The sequence below is a fragment of the Thunnus albacares genome, chromosome 19 (assembly GCF_914725855.1).
Source record: "Thunnus albacares chromosome 19, fThuAlb1.1, whole genome shotgun sequence".
NCBI classification, from domain to species: Eukaryota; Metazoa; Chordata; class Actinopteri; order Scombriformes; family Scombridae; genus Thunnus; species Thunnus albacares.
This window is the reverse complement of record NC_058124.1, coordinates 6043057-6059069: the sequence shown is the minus strand read 5'-3', so window position 1 is coordinate 6059069 and position 16013 is coordinate 6043057. Positions and strand designations below refer to the sequence as shown.

Below are 16013 nucleotides of genomic sequence, written 5' to 3'. Positions count from 1 at the left end.
GACAACCTAAATTCTCAAATAAAAGCAAATTATTCAAATAATGGCTTTTCAGGAGGAAGGCCTTGTAAAAACCATTGAGAGTTGTTAGTAAATTTAGCATAATGTATAATTCCACTGCCCTAATTTCCTCAGTTCAACAACAGAGTCATGTCATGTTTATTTGCCGTTCTGCTGCTCTGAGTTTCTCTTTTTAATAGAAATATTATTTACACTCACTAATTATTTATTGTTGCTTTTACTTTTATTGAAATAATTAGAGGAAAACTGTGGAAATATACAGCATCCTTAATTCAAAACAACTGATAAACATAGAGGATTGTTGAGTTTGCAGTAACAGCATCAACAAATTAAATGTGAGTCAGAAAACCCTGAGCCTTCTTAATGAAATATGATGAAATATATTTATAAAACAGGAAAAGTCTAATACATTCACTCTAGAGTTGAAGTACATGAGTTTCATGATTTACTACTCTTCTTCTTTCTTTCTATCTACATTTTTTGAGGTTGTTACTTCACATTAAAGAAGAATGTAATGCAAGAGTAGGAGGGGATACAAGTACCTTTAAGTATTTTATGATATATCCTTCAAATACACCAAAATTACACTGGAGTTGGTGGGCTGTTATATAAAACTACCCTTGATCCTATATGTCTTAATTAAATCTAGGACTTCAAACATTTTAAATATGCAATTATTTAAAAGGCTGAGATTAAGCGCAGGAAATAAGAAGATTTCCAAGTCAGTTAACACACCCTGAAACACAATTGAAATTGTAATCACAGACTGGAGGTAATACAGCAGCAGGATCTCTGCAAGATCAGGAGGTTCCTCTGAGATGAATGACTGCAGAAAGAAGCTCATCAGGGAAGCAAAGAGGCCAGCGGCAATATTAACAACTGCAGTACGTATGCTGGAGGCTTCCCACTCCATGGATATAACAGCTCATTTGCATGTTTGCAAGGTTTCTGGGCTGTGCGGTCAGGCAAGACAGACACCACTTTCCCTAAAAATAACATCCAGTTCATCTTAATTATGCAAGAAGATGCACTCAGTGTCTCAAAATGATGTGGAAAGGCATCAGCATTGGACGAAACTGGAGTTTTACCTTTTTGGTCTTAAATTTGAAAGACTTGATGAGGAGCCAATGGTGCCACTCACCAATGAACCTACAGGGGCCAATGTTAAACACTAAAACCATGTTTTTTTTAAGTTAGTGCCAATAATAAAAATGTCTGCACAAATTCAGAACAGCTGCAGATATTTGGGCTTGTTGGAAAATATCTAAAATTGTTTTTGCAATTGTGATCTATACCATATTATTTGTGGTCTACGTGATATTAAACAAGATATGTTTTGGACCAAGTGTAATCAAAAACTTTCTACATGAATAGAATCAGATAAAATAATACAGTTGCTTGTTGAGGTACTCACACAGAAGTCGAATTTCATGTTAGCTAACTTGGCTATTTTTATGCAGAAAAATTAAATTGGCCACTGAAATGAATGAATGATTACATGCATACATAAATGACTTACTAATAAATATGAAGAGTTTTGTATCTAAAAATGTTTTTACATACAGCATGCATTGCAAACTGATAGCGGGGAATGTAAATGCCAGCCACCAATAAACTATTTATAACTGTAAATGACACTGGTATCTTTCTTCAGGTGCTGGTGCTGCATCATGCTACAAGGCTGAACAGGGGCTCTGGTCAGGATAGAGGGGAAGATGAATTGCTCCAAATATTACTCCATCCAAAAATCCAAAAATACTCTTCTTTTTGGTGGGGTGTGGAGGGGGATGGAATCAGCTGCCCTCTAGAAATAGACACAATGCTCAAGTAAAAGAAGGATTCCATCTTTCAACTTGACAGCAAACTGAAAGCACATGGCCAAATCAACCAAAGAACGGCCGAGACAAAAAGAAGATCTTTATTGTGTGCTTTTACATTTGTACAAACTGTGGATTGATGCAAGGAGTGTGCATAAAGGAACTCATTCAGTCTGAAGAGAGGAATGGGGGGAAAATCGGTGATTCAGATGTACTCAGATGGTAGAAACCTATCCAAGAAGTTCACAGTTGTTATCAAAACCAAAAGTGCTGGGTGTTCACCATTACATAAGCAAAGAGCTTTCATTTTCCAGTTTTAATACAGTGTCAGAAATTAGCTGTTTCTCATTTTTACCTTTTGCTCGGTACTTCAGCATATCCAAATGAAAATGAAAAAATCAAGTTTGATTTAATAGGTTTTCATTTCAGCCTTCAAGGCAATAACAACTAGAAAATTAGAAAGAGTCTGTAGACTTCTGATATCCATGGTATATCCGCAAAGAAGCCAGCCAGATGTACTTCCAATACTGATTACAGAATTACTGAAGACAGTAATTATTCGTAACCATTACAGAAGCCAAGTAGCATGTGTGCGGTACTCTGATGAAGACCTTTGCCCATTTTGACTTTCTCCGGAAGTCTTAGCAGAATACTCTATTAGACTGTGAACACAAACACGGTTCAATAAAAGTTATACAGTAATAGGAACTAAGTAGTTTGGAGCAATTATTAATGAAAATTAATTAATGAAATGAATGAAAACAACAGCCTCATTGTGAATGTGTATATAAGATATATGCAGAGGTATAGCTTTTTGGAACAGTTCAACATTTTGGTAAATGCACTTATATTATTTAATTTCTGTCAGAGTGAAATGAGAAAATTCATATAAATTTAATGTCTGTGCATTACAGTGGCTATAATCAATATTTTCATATTAATAATAAATAATAATCACTTTAAAAAACCACCATATGCTACCAGGCCAACATCAAACAAGAGACAGTTGGTAAAGAGACAAAACAGACCCAAAAGAAAAGTGAAAATTTGACTTACAGTTGCCAAGACACCAGAAACACAACTCCAAATGAATGCTAATGTTTCTCTGGAGGTGCTGTTTGCTACCACATTTGCCATATCAAATTCATATTGTGATAATATGTCAATGATGTGTTTACAGCTTGTTTCTGCTGCCCCCAAGTAGCCCAAAAAATCAGTTCATGCAGATTTAAGGAGAGTTTGAATCAGGGAGGCAGGGGCAAACAGCTGGCCGGGCTCAATTTGAAGTAAAAAAATACACTTAGCAACCCCTATAAAGTGCACTAATTAAGACTACGTCTTTCCCATGTTAAACTAAAATTTTTGATTTTGGTCTGTGTACAGGCACAATGGTACCAAACGTAGCAACCTCACTGTGACAACAAGACTACAACAAGATGAGACTAGAACGACAAGACTAAAGTCAAGCTGCTGTTCAGTTTAACATGTTCCAACATGTACCACTCTCTAAAACCACAACATTTTGTTTTTACAATTCTGATTAGTACAGGTTAAAAAAGATACATGTTAATTTAGTAGCCAGCTTTAGAGGTGTTGGTATTTTTTCACTTTGAACAGAGCCAGACTAGCTGCCAGTCTATGTTAAGCTTCATTTTATTCACTTGAAGGAATTACTTTTATCTTTTAATAAGAAAGTGAAAGAGGCGAGAGTTGCTAATTTTTCTAATTTGATTACCGGTACCGGTACTGGTCTTTTCAAATAATGACTGAAATGCTTTTATCATTTTTTGTGGACAAGGTCACTGATATAAGGTCTAAAATATTGCCTTCCCATTCCCCTGGAGTAGACTGTCTGACCCGTGTTTCTTTATTGAGCCAGTTTAGCCCAATATCATTGGAAGAACTCAAAACCATTGTCTCTCAAATGCACCCCTCCTTCAGCTCTCTTGTTACAACTTCTCTTTTTAAAGATGTTTTTAGTTCCATAGTTTCCTTAGCTCTGGCTGTGTGCATTATTATTGTAAGCTTGCGATTATTCAGCCACTCTTAAAAAAGCCAAGCCTTGACCCATTGCTTCCCAGTAACTACAGAACTACTTCCAAACTTTTTATTTTATTTCGAAGATCTTGAAAAGTAGTATGTAAACAACTTTACAGGCCCTGGACAGCAATGACATCTTTGATAAATTCCAGTCTGGTTTTCATGTGGGGCACAGTACTGAAACTGCTCTGTTTAGGGTTTCAAATTATATTTTAATGCACGCTGATGCTTGGGAATGTTCAGTTCTGTTGCTGCTTGACCTAAGTGCAGCTTTTGACACTGTTGACCACTCTATTCTCCTTAGTAGGCTTCAGCAATGGGAGGACTGCCCTTGACTGGTTTGATTCCTATTTGTCAGACAGGAGTTTTTCTGTTGATCATTACGTCTCCTCATCTGCTCAGCTGAGGTGTGGTGTACCCCAAGGGTCAATCCTTGGTCCTATTCTTTTCTCCCTGTACATGCTACCCCTTGGTTTCCTAATTATTTGATTTAAGTGTATTTATTATCACTGCTACGTGGATGATACATAGCTAGACTTTTCTTTCAATTCAAATGACCATAGCGATCTCTTCACTTTGCAAGACTGCCTAACAGCTATCACGGACTGGATGTCAGATAACCCTGACAAAACAGAAGTCCTTATTATAGGCCCTGAGAGCATTTCTGAGAAAATATAGCAGTGTATTGGTCCTTTAGCAGCAAATGTTAAGCGAGCCTCAAAAAACCTAGGAGTTTTCTTTGACCAAGACATGAACTTTGAGTGGCACATAAAGAAAGTGGTCCAATCCTGTTTCTTCCAACTAAGAAACATTGCGAAAATCAAAGCTATACTATCCTTTCAAGACCTGGAAAAAATCACTCATGTTTTTGTCTCCTCCTGTCTTGATTATTGTAACTCACTGTTCACAACCCTGAGTTGCTCTTCTATGTCTCGGCTCCAGTCAGTCCAAAATGTGGCCACCAGACTGTTAGCTAATACACAATGTAGGTCACACATCACACCAGTATTGGCCAATCTCCATTGGTTACACAAAGAATGTAGAATTGATTTCAAAATTCTTTTAATTACCTATAAAGCACTACATGGGCTGGCCTCATTTTATATTTCTGAATTATTGTGCCCCCTGGCCATAGTTAGATCACTGAGGTCCAATGCCTTCTGGCTGTCCCGAAATCTAGGCTTAAAACCAAAGGTGATCATGCTTTTGCAGTTGTGGCCCCCACCCTCTGGAACTGTCTTCCCCTAGTTATAAAAAACGCTCATCAGTCGATTTAAGAAGAATTAAAAAGATTTTAGGAAGCTGTTAAAAACTCACCTGTTTCATAAGCATTGTGTCCCGTAATGTGTGATTGCCCTTGTGTAGCTTTTATTGATTTTATTGTTATTATATCTGACTTGTGTGTTTACCATCTGTGTAGTTTTATGGTTTTCATTGTTTTTATATTGATATTTCCTGTTTTTCACTTTCTTTTTTTTTCTCAATTGTTTGCATTGTCCAGCACCTTGTAACTCTGGCTTTGAAAGACACTTTATGAATAAAATTCACTTACTAAAGTAAGTAAAGTAAGTAAGTAAGTTAAGTTTACTTACTAGGCTAGGCTAAACACAAGACTGTTATGGATCCTCTCATCTCACTCTTGAAAGCAAATGGTATTTCCCGAAACAGTGAACTAACTCTTTAACCAGTAAGTGTCTTTTTGCATGTTTCCCCAAGACTACTTCTAAAAAATGCAGAGTTGAAAACAGCTGAAAACTTTAGATGTATCACATACATTAATACATTTTTTTTGACATAGCATAAAAGCCTCTTTTTCACACCATTTTACTTCTTGCTTGTATTTATATAAGTAGCTCATTATGTGGCTAAATCTCAAAACTGGCTCGTCTCAGGTATTCTAAGTGCTCCAGCAGTTAAGCAAAGAGGAGTATTTACATTTCCCCTGCTCATTATTCCTGGAATGACCTCCAGAGCAAAATTAAACTACACTCTGTAATTCTGTGGGTCCAGTCAAGGAGAAGTCCTTCTCACAGAACAGAGCTGCTATTTTCCATAGTATGTTTAATTAATGAACTGTTATTAACAATGGTAGCAGTGGAGCATTAGGGGAAGTAATGATTCTACTGTCAGTAATTATAGCAGTGATACGCTTGTTTATTATGATTAGTATGTATAAGGCAATGATTTCTGTTATTCTTTGTAGCCTGTCTATTAGTCTATGTATTTTTTAATTGTTATTTGCAGCTTAGTAATTACTTATTGTTGCTGCTGCTGAATTGCTGATCAAACACAAACTATATATGTTGGAAAGGATTCTTTGTCTCTTTGGGAAAGTATTGTATACATATACTGTGCATATAGTATGTATAGGCTGAAATCAGAAAATGCTGCCACACCTCTAGTCCTAAACACAACAGTAGAAGAAAAAAAAACAAAATGGCAACACCGACAAATCACACGGATCCAGATCATCCTCTGCTCAGCTGTACAATGTTAACATATTCTGCCTAAGGCTGCTAGCACAACACAGTTACAAAGCATGTTTAGCGCACTTCTCTCTGCTCTACTCATCAAGATATAGAACATTGTCTAGATCTGCTTTACATTTCGAATTCCCATTGTGATCAGAGAACAAAGGGATGACACATTGGGGAATTAGTGTGAACTTTAGATGCTGGAGCGGCAAGACAAAATAACCCTATTGACTTTGGGGTGTGAAAAGACAAAGGTTTTTTGTTTACGAGGCACAGTGTCACAAGGCACATTTTATCAGCGGTTTGATTGTGTTATACACAGGGCACACCTGTCTGGCCTTTTGAATGGACAAAACATTATGATTCCCAAGGTCCTGGACCAATTAGTCAGGATTTATGAGAGTCATGGGTGAATTATCTCTCATAGCAGAAACAAAAACAACATAACTCTCAATCATGTACATGTAAAAGATTCTCAAGCTATTCAGGATACACAGTGTGAATTTCCAATTCATTGTGAAAAGCAGTTTCACTATCTTTTGATTAAATCACTGCCTTTTCTCGATTGTCTTCAGCTTAATGTTGTAACTACGCTGAATAAAACACTTAATGTGGATTCTGTTTAACGGTGAAAATATTTTGCTTGAATCAATTTTGACATTCATCTTTCTCCGTGAACGGTAAAATTGACTTAATTTCGTGATTGTGCCATCATCCTGTCTTTCCCATGTATGGCCAGATGCCTAGACAAACACTTAAAGCCTTTCCAATGCCAGCTATTGTTCATATTCATGGGCTTAACTTATTTTTTCTCCCACAAAACACAGGTAAACAAACCTGCACAGGCTGTGCAGAGTGTTGATGTGCTGCCACCTCACAGCCCCTGCGGTATTAGAAATCTGAAACAAAGAGGTGTGATGTATGATGATGTGTGCATCAAAAGATTACACTAATTTCTCTGAACCTTTTTTCCTGCTGGCTTCAAAAGTCTTGTTTAACTACATAGCATGAAATAACCTTTTACTGCTGTTTTGCAGCTCCGCCATTTTAGCAAAGTTGGCCGGCATGTTGCGCACACTTCACTGTCTTTTCCTCTCCTTTCGTACCTCTCTCTCCCTCTTCCTCTCTCGCTGTCTGTTTGGTTTTAAGAGGCCATACCCACATAATGCCAGGGCTGACGGTTTTGCTGGGAGCACCTGGTGAGTTAAAGGCTAGGCCAGGTGGTACACAGCTTTGACTGCCAATTAGAGCAGTGACCATGTGAGAGCTGCCCGAGATAACTTCTAATTAACAATGGACCTCTGAGGCATAACAATTAGCCTTTCCTTCAAATAAACCCACAGAAAGGACGCATGTCAAGCTCACTGACAAAATCTTTTTTTTCCTTTTCAGCTGCAAAATAATATCCTACTGAAGACAAACGAAGCAACTACAAAAAACATGCAGAGAGTAACATTAATCCTTGCAGAGTGAATGCTATGTATAGCATACATCTTGTATAAGCAAGTCTCTATGTAAGTAATGAAGGCATTTTTCCTGACAAGGTCGTAGATGTTCAAGGCCTGTCAACATGACTATAAGGAGAATAAAAGGTACAGAAAAGGCTTTACATTGATGAGGACACTTACGCAAACTGCAGTGAAAGAGTGATGTACACTCAGCCTAATTGATTGCAACAGAAAACGATTAGGACAGTGAGGGGACAATTTGCAGAGAATGGTTCAGGTTGACAACAAAAATGATGAAAGTCAAGGACAGCGCATCTGTCCATTAAAATGGAGAAAAGAGAAACTCCTGAGGATGCGATATGGAGATGTATGGTTATGTAGCTGAGCTAGCCATCAGAAGGAGGAAACATCTGCTGCACAGAACAGTATGGTTTTACATAATGCATCTATCCCCCTTGAAATGCACCAGCTGTGGATTCCCTTCCTCTGCTTCTCCAAAGGCACCTGCCAATAAGCATTATCAAACAAGCAGTCACAGATAAAAGACATGCAGTAATTTGACGAGCCTAATTGCAGGAGTGATATGAAGTCTCTGCGTCTCTGATTGAGCTGGGGAAAGATTACGACAGCAATCACAAGACGTCTTCTTCTCTGTTGCGAAGGCAGTCGTGTTTAAATTGTCATTTTGTAATCATCTGCGATAACCTCCCAAGTGGCAAAAATGTAGCAAAGATAAAGTCATTTCATAAATGCTCACACACATACATACACATACAGTAAATGCCATGAATTCTCCATGTGTGTCCAGAGTATAAAAAGTCTGCTCATGCTTGAAAAAAAAAAAAAAAAAAAAAGAATGGTGCTGAGGTGTTTCTTGGAAAAAAGCCAGGACTGTTAAGTGGAAACAGAGGGCAAATCAAAAAGGCAGGGAGAAGTCCAAGGGGAATAGTATGAAGGAAAAAGACAGAGCAGAGAGGCCTGAACAAAAGACACAAACTATTAGTGAAATATACTTCTACATTCTGCAGACACATGCAGACCACCACCCGAGGGACTGGAAACAATTTTGCCGTTGCAGTCTTGGTCCCAGACCTTGTTGGAGAGCCGTGTACTTAAAGGGTCTGATTGGGTCTGTGGTGAACCACGGGGATTCCTCTGTCTGGGGCTGGGAGTCTGAACGCCCGAGCTGAATAACTGATTACAGTAAAGCCTGCGCTGACTTAACTCAGCCCCCACGCCAGAGTAGCTAAAGACAGGAGGAGGAAATACCTCGCAGGGAAGATCTTAACACTGGAAGCTGAATCTTTACAGAAACTTGCACAAACTTTGAATGATGTTAGGTGCCCTCATGGATTTCTGTTCACAGGCATTCAGCGTGGCGTGCTTTGAAGTGGAAACAGCAGCACACCAGCGACTGCAGTTTCGTCAGACTTTTCCTTGCCATGATTCACAGTGACTCATTGCTTCTACCATGCTCTATTGTTAAGAGGAGCCCACAAAGGACGTCCGTTCAGAAGAATCACGTAGATCTTTTAAATTACAATGTATATACAGATGAGAGAGCCTGCACTAAAATGCACATTATGACATTCCTCTCAAAATAGCTCCTTATTATATGGTGTAACAAATGGCAATTGCTTATGGCAACTACCATTGTACCAGATGTAATTGGGTTCCTTGATAATGGATGCCACCAAAGCACCCCATCTCCATCTCTGCCTGCCTCCCCTCTCAATACTGCAGCACAGTCCCCCAAGGTCATGACATCCAATCTGATTGGAGACGTGATGAGGAACCGGCTGAGCTAATGTATTCTACTTGCTTATTATTTATAATGGTGAGGAGAGGTTTCAGTGGAAAATTAACCAGCGTGCCGCAGACACCTTCATTAGTAAATGAGGTGACATCTCATGGAAAATACACAACAGAGGGGGATCATTTCAAAACTCATAACCCATAAAGCTGGAGTTTACTCACACGGGGATATTACACCGACAATGAAACACACAGTGATTAATGTTTACAACAAATTGAAAGGATTCCTGTCAGAGGAAATTGTTTTACTTAATGAGGCTGCTTCCAGGACACCAGAGAAAAACAGCACAGTATCCTTTTTCTGCACATCTGCTGTACATTCAACAGTTGTCAAAGCATGGTCCAGCACTGAAACACAGTGGCTCATATATACAGCCTTTTTTGGGAGTCAGACAGTGGAGCAGTGCATGAGCCAGCAGCCCCCACCGAAGAATCTAAAGCCTAGAAATCAAAACCAGCCCTCAAAAAGAAGAGGAGTTGCTTTTTCTCAACATGGCACTGCCTGACATTACAGTATTAGCAGGTGGCTGAGTGCAAAATTAAGAGATCGATGCACAAACATGGTTATTTTAGACCTTGAGAGCAGGGATGTGAATTATGCAATCAATTAAAAGCACTAAGAACTATTCTTATAAAACTGCAGGGGTGATGTAAACATAAAAAAAACAATTTCTGAGACAAGAAAAGCCTGCTGTGTATTTCTATTTGTCATCGTATTATGCCAGATAGAATCTATTCATTAAAATTAGTAATTAAGTACATTTTTGCAGAAGAAAGTTACAGTGCAACACCTGGTCAGTAGCACTTTAATACTTTAAGCCTGTATGTGCGCTACTCAGTTTAAGGCACTGAGATTAAAAGCTATTATTAGAACGTAAGGTGATACTAAAGCAGTGTATAGGGTTAAAAGCATTGTTTCGATACTCACTTTAAGTCGAGTGGAGTGCAGTTGTTCTCCGTGCGGTGTGGCAGCGGCTCCGCGGAGAAACCAACAGCGAGGAAATCGGCCCAGTCACAGCTTGAAGGGTCCAGTTTAAGGGGAAAACAAGCTCCAAACTGGCAACCTCACATCGCTGCCTGTGTGGATATGAAAACACCGAGAGGAGGTTTCCCCTCCTGAAACAAGCACATCCATGCGTTTTTCTGCGAAGGCGGCGGATGGGAACTGTTTGACGCGTACCGTTACTCGCTCCCGGGCAATGAGAGGCATGCATTTTAATTCCTGAGCGCTGACCATGAGGGGCACATACACTGCTACGCCCCTCAGCATCCTCACACACGCGCGCGCACACACACACACACACACACACACATCAGGATTTTTTGGCATGCGTGACCAGGTCCTGCTGTTAGCCTCCAGCTTATTGCTGCAGGAATGAACAATAAGCTCTTATACAGCAATAAGAATTCATCTCCATTTATGAGCCATTTTTAATATCTCTCTTCCTTAACTGTAACTACAACGCTCTTATATTATTAAACACAATCTGGGAATTAGTGACTTTTATTACAAGCTTTGATTGATAAAATATCTAATATTCTACAGTAATATTCCTGTAATATCCATAAAGGTTTTATGATAAAAGTTTAGAAGCTGTTTGATCCGTAAAATGCCTTCACTTGCAGGCTTCCTTTCTAAATTTACTTAGAGGATCACTACAGCTAGTTTCCATAACTGCAACAACTACAGCAGACTAATAGGATAACAGAGGTGACTGACAGCTTAACTGCAGTGAGTGTATGCAGGGTGAAGGCACCCAAGCTAAAGTTCACTCAGTAATAATAGCCTCAGGCCTGCTGAGACCTGTTAGTCACATTTATGCCTTTGGCAAGATGATTGTTTACTCCCCTAGACCACAAAAAATCAACTTTAAATACGGTTTAATAAATAATCCTCAGCATCATCAACAAGGGTCTGATTTAAGATGTTATGAATCCAAAAAATCAACTTGAAATGGCATTTTAATGCTAGGAGACACCTGAAAGAGTTTGAGACAGTTTTGCTGCTTACACAGTGATTTCTGAGTGTGAAGAAAAAAACAATTCCTCTGTCCTTTCAAAGCATCAGTCTGTGTGATTGAAGTCGACTGGCCAATTTTTCTTTAAAGAAATATGAGATACAGTTCCTTCAAAAAACAAACAAAGCTGCAGCTTAAGATATTTTTGTGTTCTGTGAGTGCACTAAGGAACAAAATGGATTAACCCCAGTTAGTAATTTAAATCAATTACCATAAAAAGCATACAGTACTTAGATGGAAATAGCAGTACATTAAAATGAAGTGTGGTTTGCTTAACCAAGGCCGAGATTGCATTTTATGTCGGTGTAACTTTGAATTAAAAGGAGATGTCTGTGCCTACATTTCTGCAGCATGCCCTGGAGCCCCAGACCCCAGAGGCCCCTGAAAGCCACCGTGTGCATGCAGATAAGTTCTGAATTTGATAAAACATTTCCTCTCTGGTTGAGATTTGCATGCTGCTCAACAGATGGGTGGGCACTTGGCTGGATGGGGACTTGACAGGCCAGCTGAACATACAGGGTGGAATGATGGCTGCTGGCAAAGTGTGTGTGCAGTGGGGAGGTGGGAATGGAGTGTGTGCGGAGGTGCAGACAATATACTGGGAGCAGGGCAATAGAAAAGCTGCTAGATATAGAATGATGCTCTGCAAAATCTGGTCTTTTCTTGCTTTTGGCAACATCTGTGGTGATGGTAGTGGAAACAGTGGTATCGGTTGCCATGGTGCTTTGCACCAAGTGTAGGTACTGGGACACAATACTAAATTAAAAAATGTTAAAAGCACACACTGTGGCTTCCCAAATTAAAAACAAACAAACAAAAACATATTTTCTCAATTACCTCCAGTGGTCTACACTGGGATTGGGATTGGGATTTATTCGTCCTGGTGTTGAGATATCCGTCTTTGCATTTCAAAAAATCAGCAGCAACATCTCTTTCCCAAATCATTGTCCAATATAAAGGAGGTGAGTGAATAATCTCAAAACTTGGAAAAATAAAACTCACATGAAAGCTGCAACATTTCATAGCATGGGTGTTGGCTCTTGACATTTGCTTGACATAGGCTTACACCATAACAAAGTATCTGAATCTTACTCCAGCTGTTTGCTGAAAGTTGGCAGCCCTGTGCTAACAACTGCAGTTTACTTGAGAGCAAATGCAATGTTTAATCCATGTTGCTTTTACTACAGTCCCACACCACTTCAGCATGAGGAGAAATCCCGGCGTGCCTAGTTATAATTGCTAAGCTATGACTGGACAACCGCTGTTCAGGTGAGGGGATTTAACAAACTGCCAATCAACACTTGATGTGTATGGCAAAGTTGCTTTGAAGGTTATTTTTCCCAGAGTTTTTTGAATTTAGATTAACTGGTTAATTCTTCTATTGACAGTCTGCACTGATTTATTTTTCAGTGGCATGCCTTTGTCCCCAGGTCATGAAATTTTAATGTAGGGGATAATGTCAGCTCGTAATTACAAAAAGGGGGCAAGATTGGATTTGTGCACTTTCTGCAGCACTGCTGATGTTACTCTGAAGGCCCGGCACAGGCCAATCAATACTGTGAACATTAACAATTCTCTGCAAATACTAGCCTGGAGATGTTCAATTAACAATGAATGGAAGATAGATTTTGTGGTCTCAAACTTTGTCAGGATTTGCACCTTCAAATGACAGTTTTATTTTTTTATTACGCCTATCAGTTATGAATTAGTGAGCGTGTTTGCCAGAGAAACAGTACAGCTTGCAGTCAGCATTTTCATCGTTTTATTTTGCCATTAGACATCATAGATTAAAAGCCAAGACTGTACTTTTACTCTTCCCTCAAGCCACTAACATGGACCACAGTGTCCCAAGGCACAGTAATATTTCAACTCTGCAATGTATTGGTATTGCAATGCGTTCAGTGTACCAAAACCCTGTGTTACCAATCGTAAGGAAAGGTGGATATATATTAAGAATACTTGCAGGTATTCAATTAATTCTATATTGCAAGTCTTTTCCAGTGTCTGCAGTTGGTACAGAGTTTGGCAGGTTAAATGAAGCATAAGTTAATTAATTTCAGTATCTGGGGCTGAGATTTTGGCTCATGTGGGTTTGAAGATGCTTAGAATGGGGGGATATATATAGTATGTTTTCACAGTAAGAGAATGACAACAGATGGAAAATGATCATTTCCACTGAAATAGCATTAATATAGGGAACACGTTTCTATACTGTATACAATGTGGAACACAAGAATAAAAGACTCTCACAAGAATGTGTTGTTTTTTGTTGTTTTTTTTTTACACAGAGTGCGATGCATGCTGGGCTTCAGCTGCAGTATCTGCGCGCCAAATAGCAACATCTCCCAGCATGAGGCGTACAGCCCTCTGGCAATATCCTTCTCACATAGAGCCAAGGTCACTTGGCTAACTACAGTATCTCATCTCACAATGCAAAAGGATTACTAGTTTGTTGCGCCACTCTCTGGTGGGGATGCCCCCTCACTTTCGTTCTTCTTCAACAGACCCTCCATCATGAATGGCTGTCGACTCTGAGGTTGTGTACTCTTTGTTATTTAGGGTAAAGGGTTGCTCTCTTTCTCGCTGTTTTCCAGATGCACACCCAATTACACCTGTGGAAAAATGGACCACAATGCTTTTTTGGCTCTCCTCCAAAGATGGGTCTCTCACCTCCTCCCACTCATCCTCTTTTCTCATCAACTTCTCCAACAGTGTACATTCTACTGTAGGGTATTGCATTCATATTTATTGCTTCCTCTCAAAAAGTTATGCTCAAGTTCCTTGTGTCTTCCAGTACAGTGAAATAAAATGATCACTCTTCAAGCTGGGATGATAAAAATGGTCTCTAAGGAGTGAAAACCACACAGCAGACCTTTCTCAGTAAGCTTTGTTGTCATGACAATGCAACATTACATCAGTGAGCCGGGGTGATAAAAACTCTTATCAAGCAAAACTTTCAGAGTTTGGTTTGTCAGCCTCGCAGCACCAAAATACTCAAGATTTGTGGATAGTGTAACAAATAAATTAAAGCTGGTGTCATGTAATTAATTGCATTATTGGCATGTTGCTGGTTTGTAGCTCTGCAGCCATGGGCAATTAGGATTAGACGATGTGAGATATGGAGAACTGAGTGTTGCGGCCCTGAATGCTGCCTCTACCAATTCAGTAGCAGCTCCACATGAGAGTGAAGACCCCAGGAGTATTTTACAGAGCGGATTATCAATTCACCGCTGCCAGGAGAAAAACTATCTCTCCACTGGGAGACACCGTTATTTCAAATCTTTGTCCAATTATATTATGCTCGCAGGGGCAGTGTGTGTGTGTAAGTGGTTGATTGGGCAGGCTTGAGATGAGGACATTGAGTACTGGGATATAATCAAAAGTAGTAAGTGTTCACAGTCAGTAAAAATAGTTGGAGAGCTTCTGAGCAGAGATGAGAAACAGGGTCTCTGTGGAGAGTGTCAGAATCTGTGTACTGGTCTTGTTGATGGAAAAATCATAATCAAAAGTACTAAGAGCAGTGAGGGTGATGACCAAAATGCAGCCAGTATAGTTAATAGAAAACAGCAGTGGTGTCTTTGCTTCGTCTTGTGAAAACTGACTAAGCGATGCCCTTGTTTTTCATCCTGGAGTAGTTTTTGTTCCTTAAGCCGTTTGTTGTCGATCTGTGAAAGTGCCTCAGTATTGGATCACAGCGGGGGCGTCAGCTGGGTTATTGCCATAGTGTGACACTTGCCATGCCTGAGCCACTCTGAGTCCAAATTGATCATGTAGTGTTGTTTATTACAATGGAGAACAAGGATCATGGACATTTTGCAGAGACTTGTTTGAAAGCAATGTTGAAATGGAACAAGATTTAAAGTGAAAAAGCCCTGCTGATGGACCGTAGTGCCTTACATGTGCATTCCTCGTAGTGGGATAAAAACGTGATGCTTGTCCTTGACGAAAGACTAATATCACATTAAAATTAAAAAGGTTTATCTTGTTGGGAACATGCTCAGAATATTCCATGGTAATCTGATATATTATCACTTATATTGTGTGATGGTGGTGCTGAGGTGCCAGTTTATCAAAAATCTATCCTACATTGTTTGATAATATTGCAAGATTTTTGATAAATTGGCACTTTTGTCCTTAATTTATCATTCCTTTCTTTATTTATTTTTTGACAGACTGGGTTTAATAAGGTTTTTGCTGCAATATGTTTGATAAAATTGTAAGATTTATGATATACCAGTAATTTTATTCTTGTCTTAGTTCGAGTGCTCATCAGTCAAACTAATTTCTGTAGTCCTCTGATTTGATTGAGGCAGCTCCTATGTATATACTGTATATGGAAATGTTGTGATTCTGCCTGTATACCTGATGAGGGTGAGACAGACT

General features: G+C 39.2%; 1 protein-coding gene across 2 annotated transcripts in view; it reads right to left on the bottom strand.

Moving 5' to 3' along the window:
- LOC122970458 (CMP-N-acetylneuraminate-beta-galactosamide-alpha-2,3-sialyltransferase 1-like) overlaps positions 1-10856 on the bottom strand; it is a 62746-nt gene extending 51890 nt beyond the window's left edge. For both annotated transcript variants that reach the window (XM_044336607.1, XM_044336606.1), the window contains exon 1: positions 10541-10856. The gene's annotated coding sequence lies outside the window, so the exon portion shown is untranslated. The remainder of the gene's footprint in view (positions 1-10540) is intronic.
- Positions 10857-16013: the final 5157 nt, after the last annotated feature.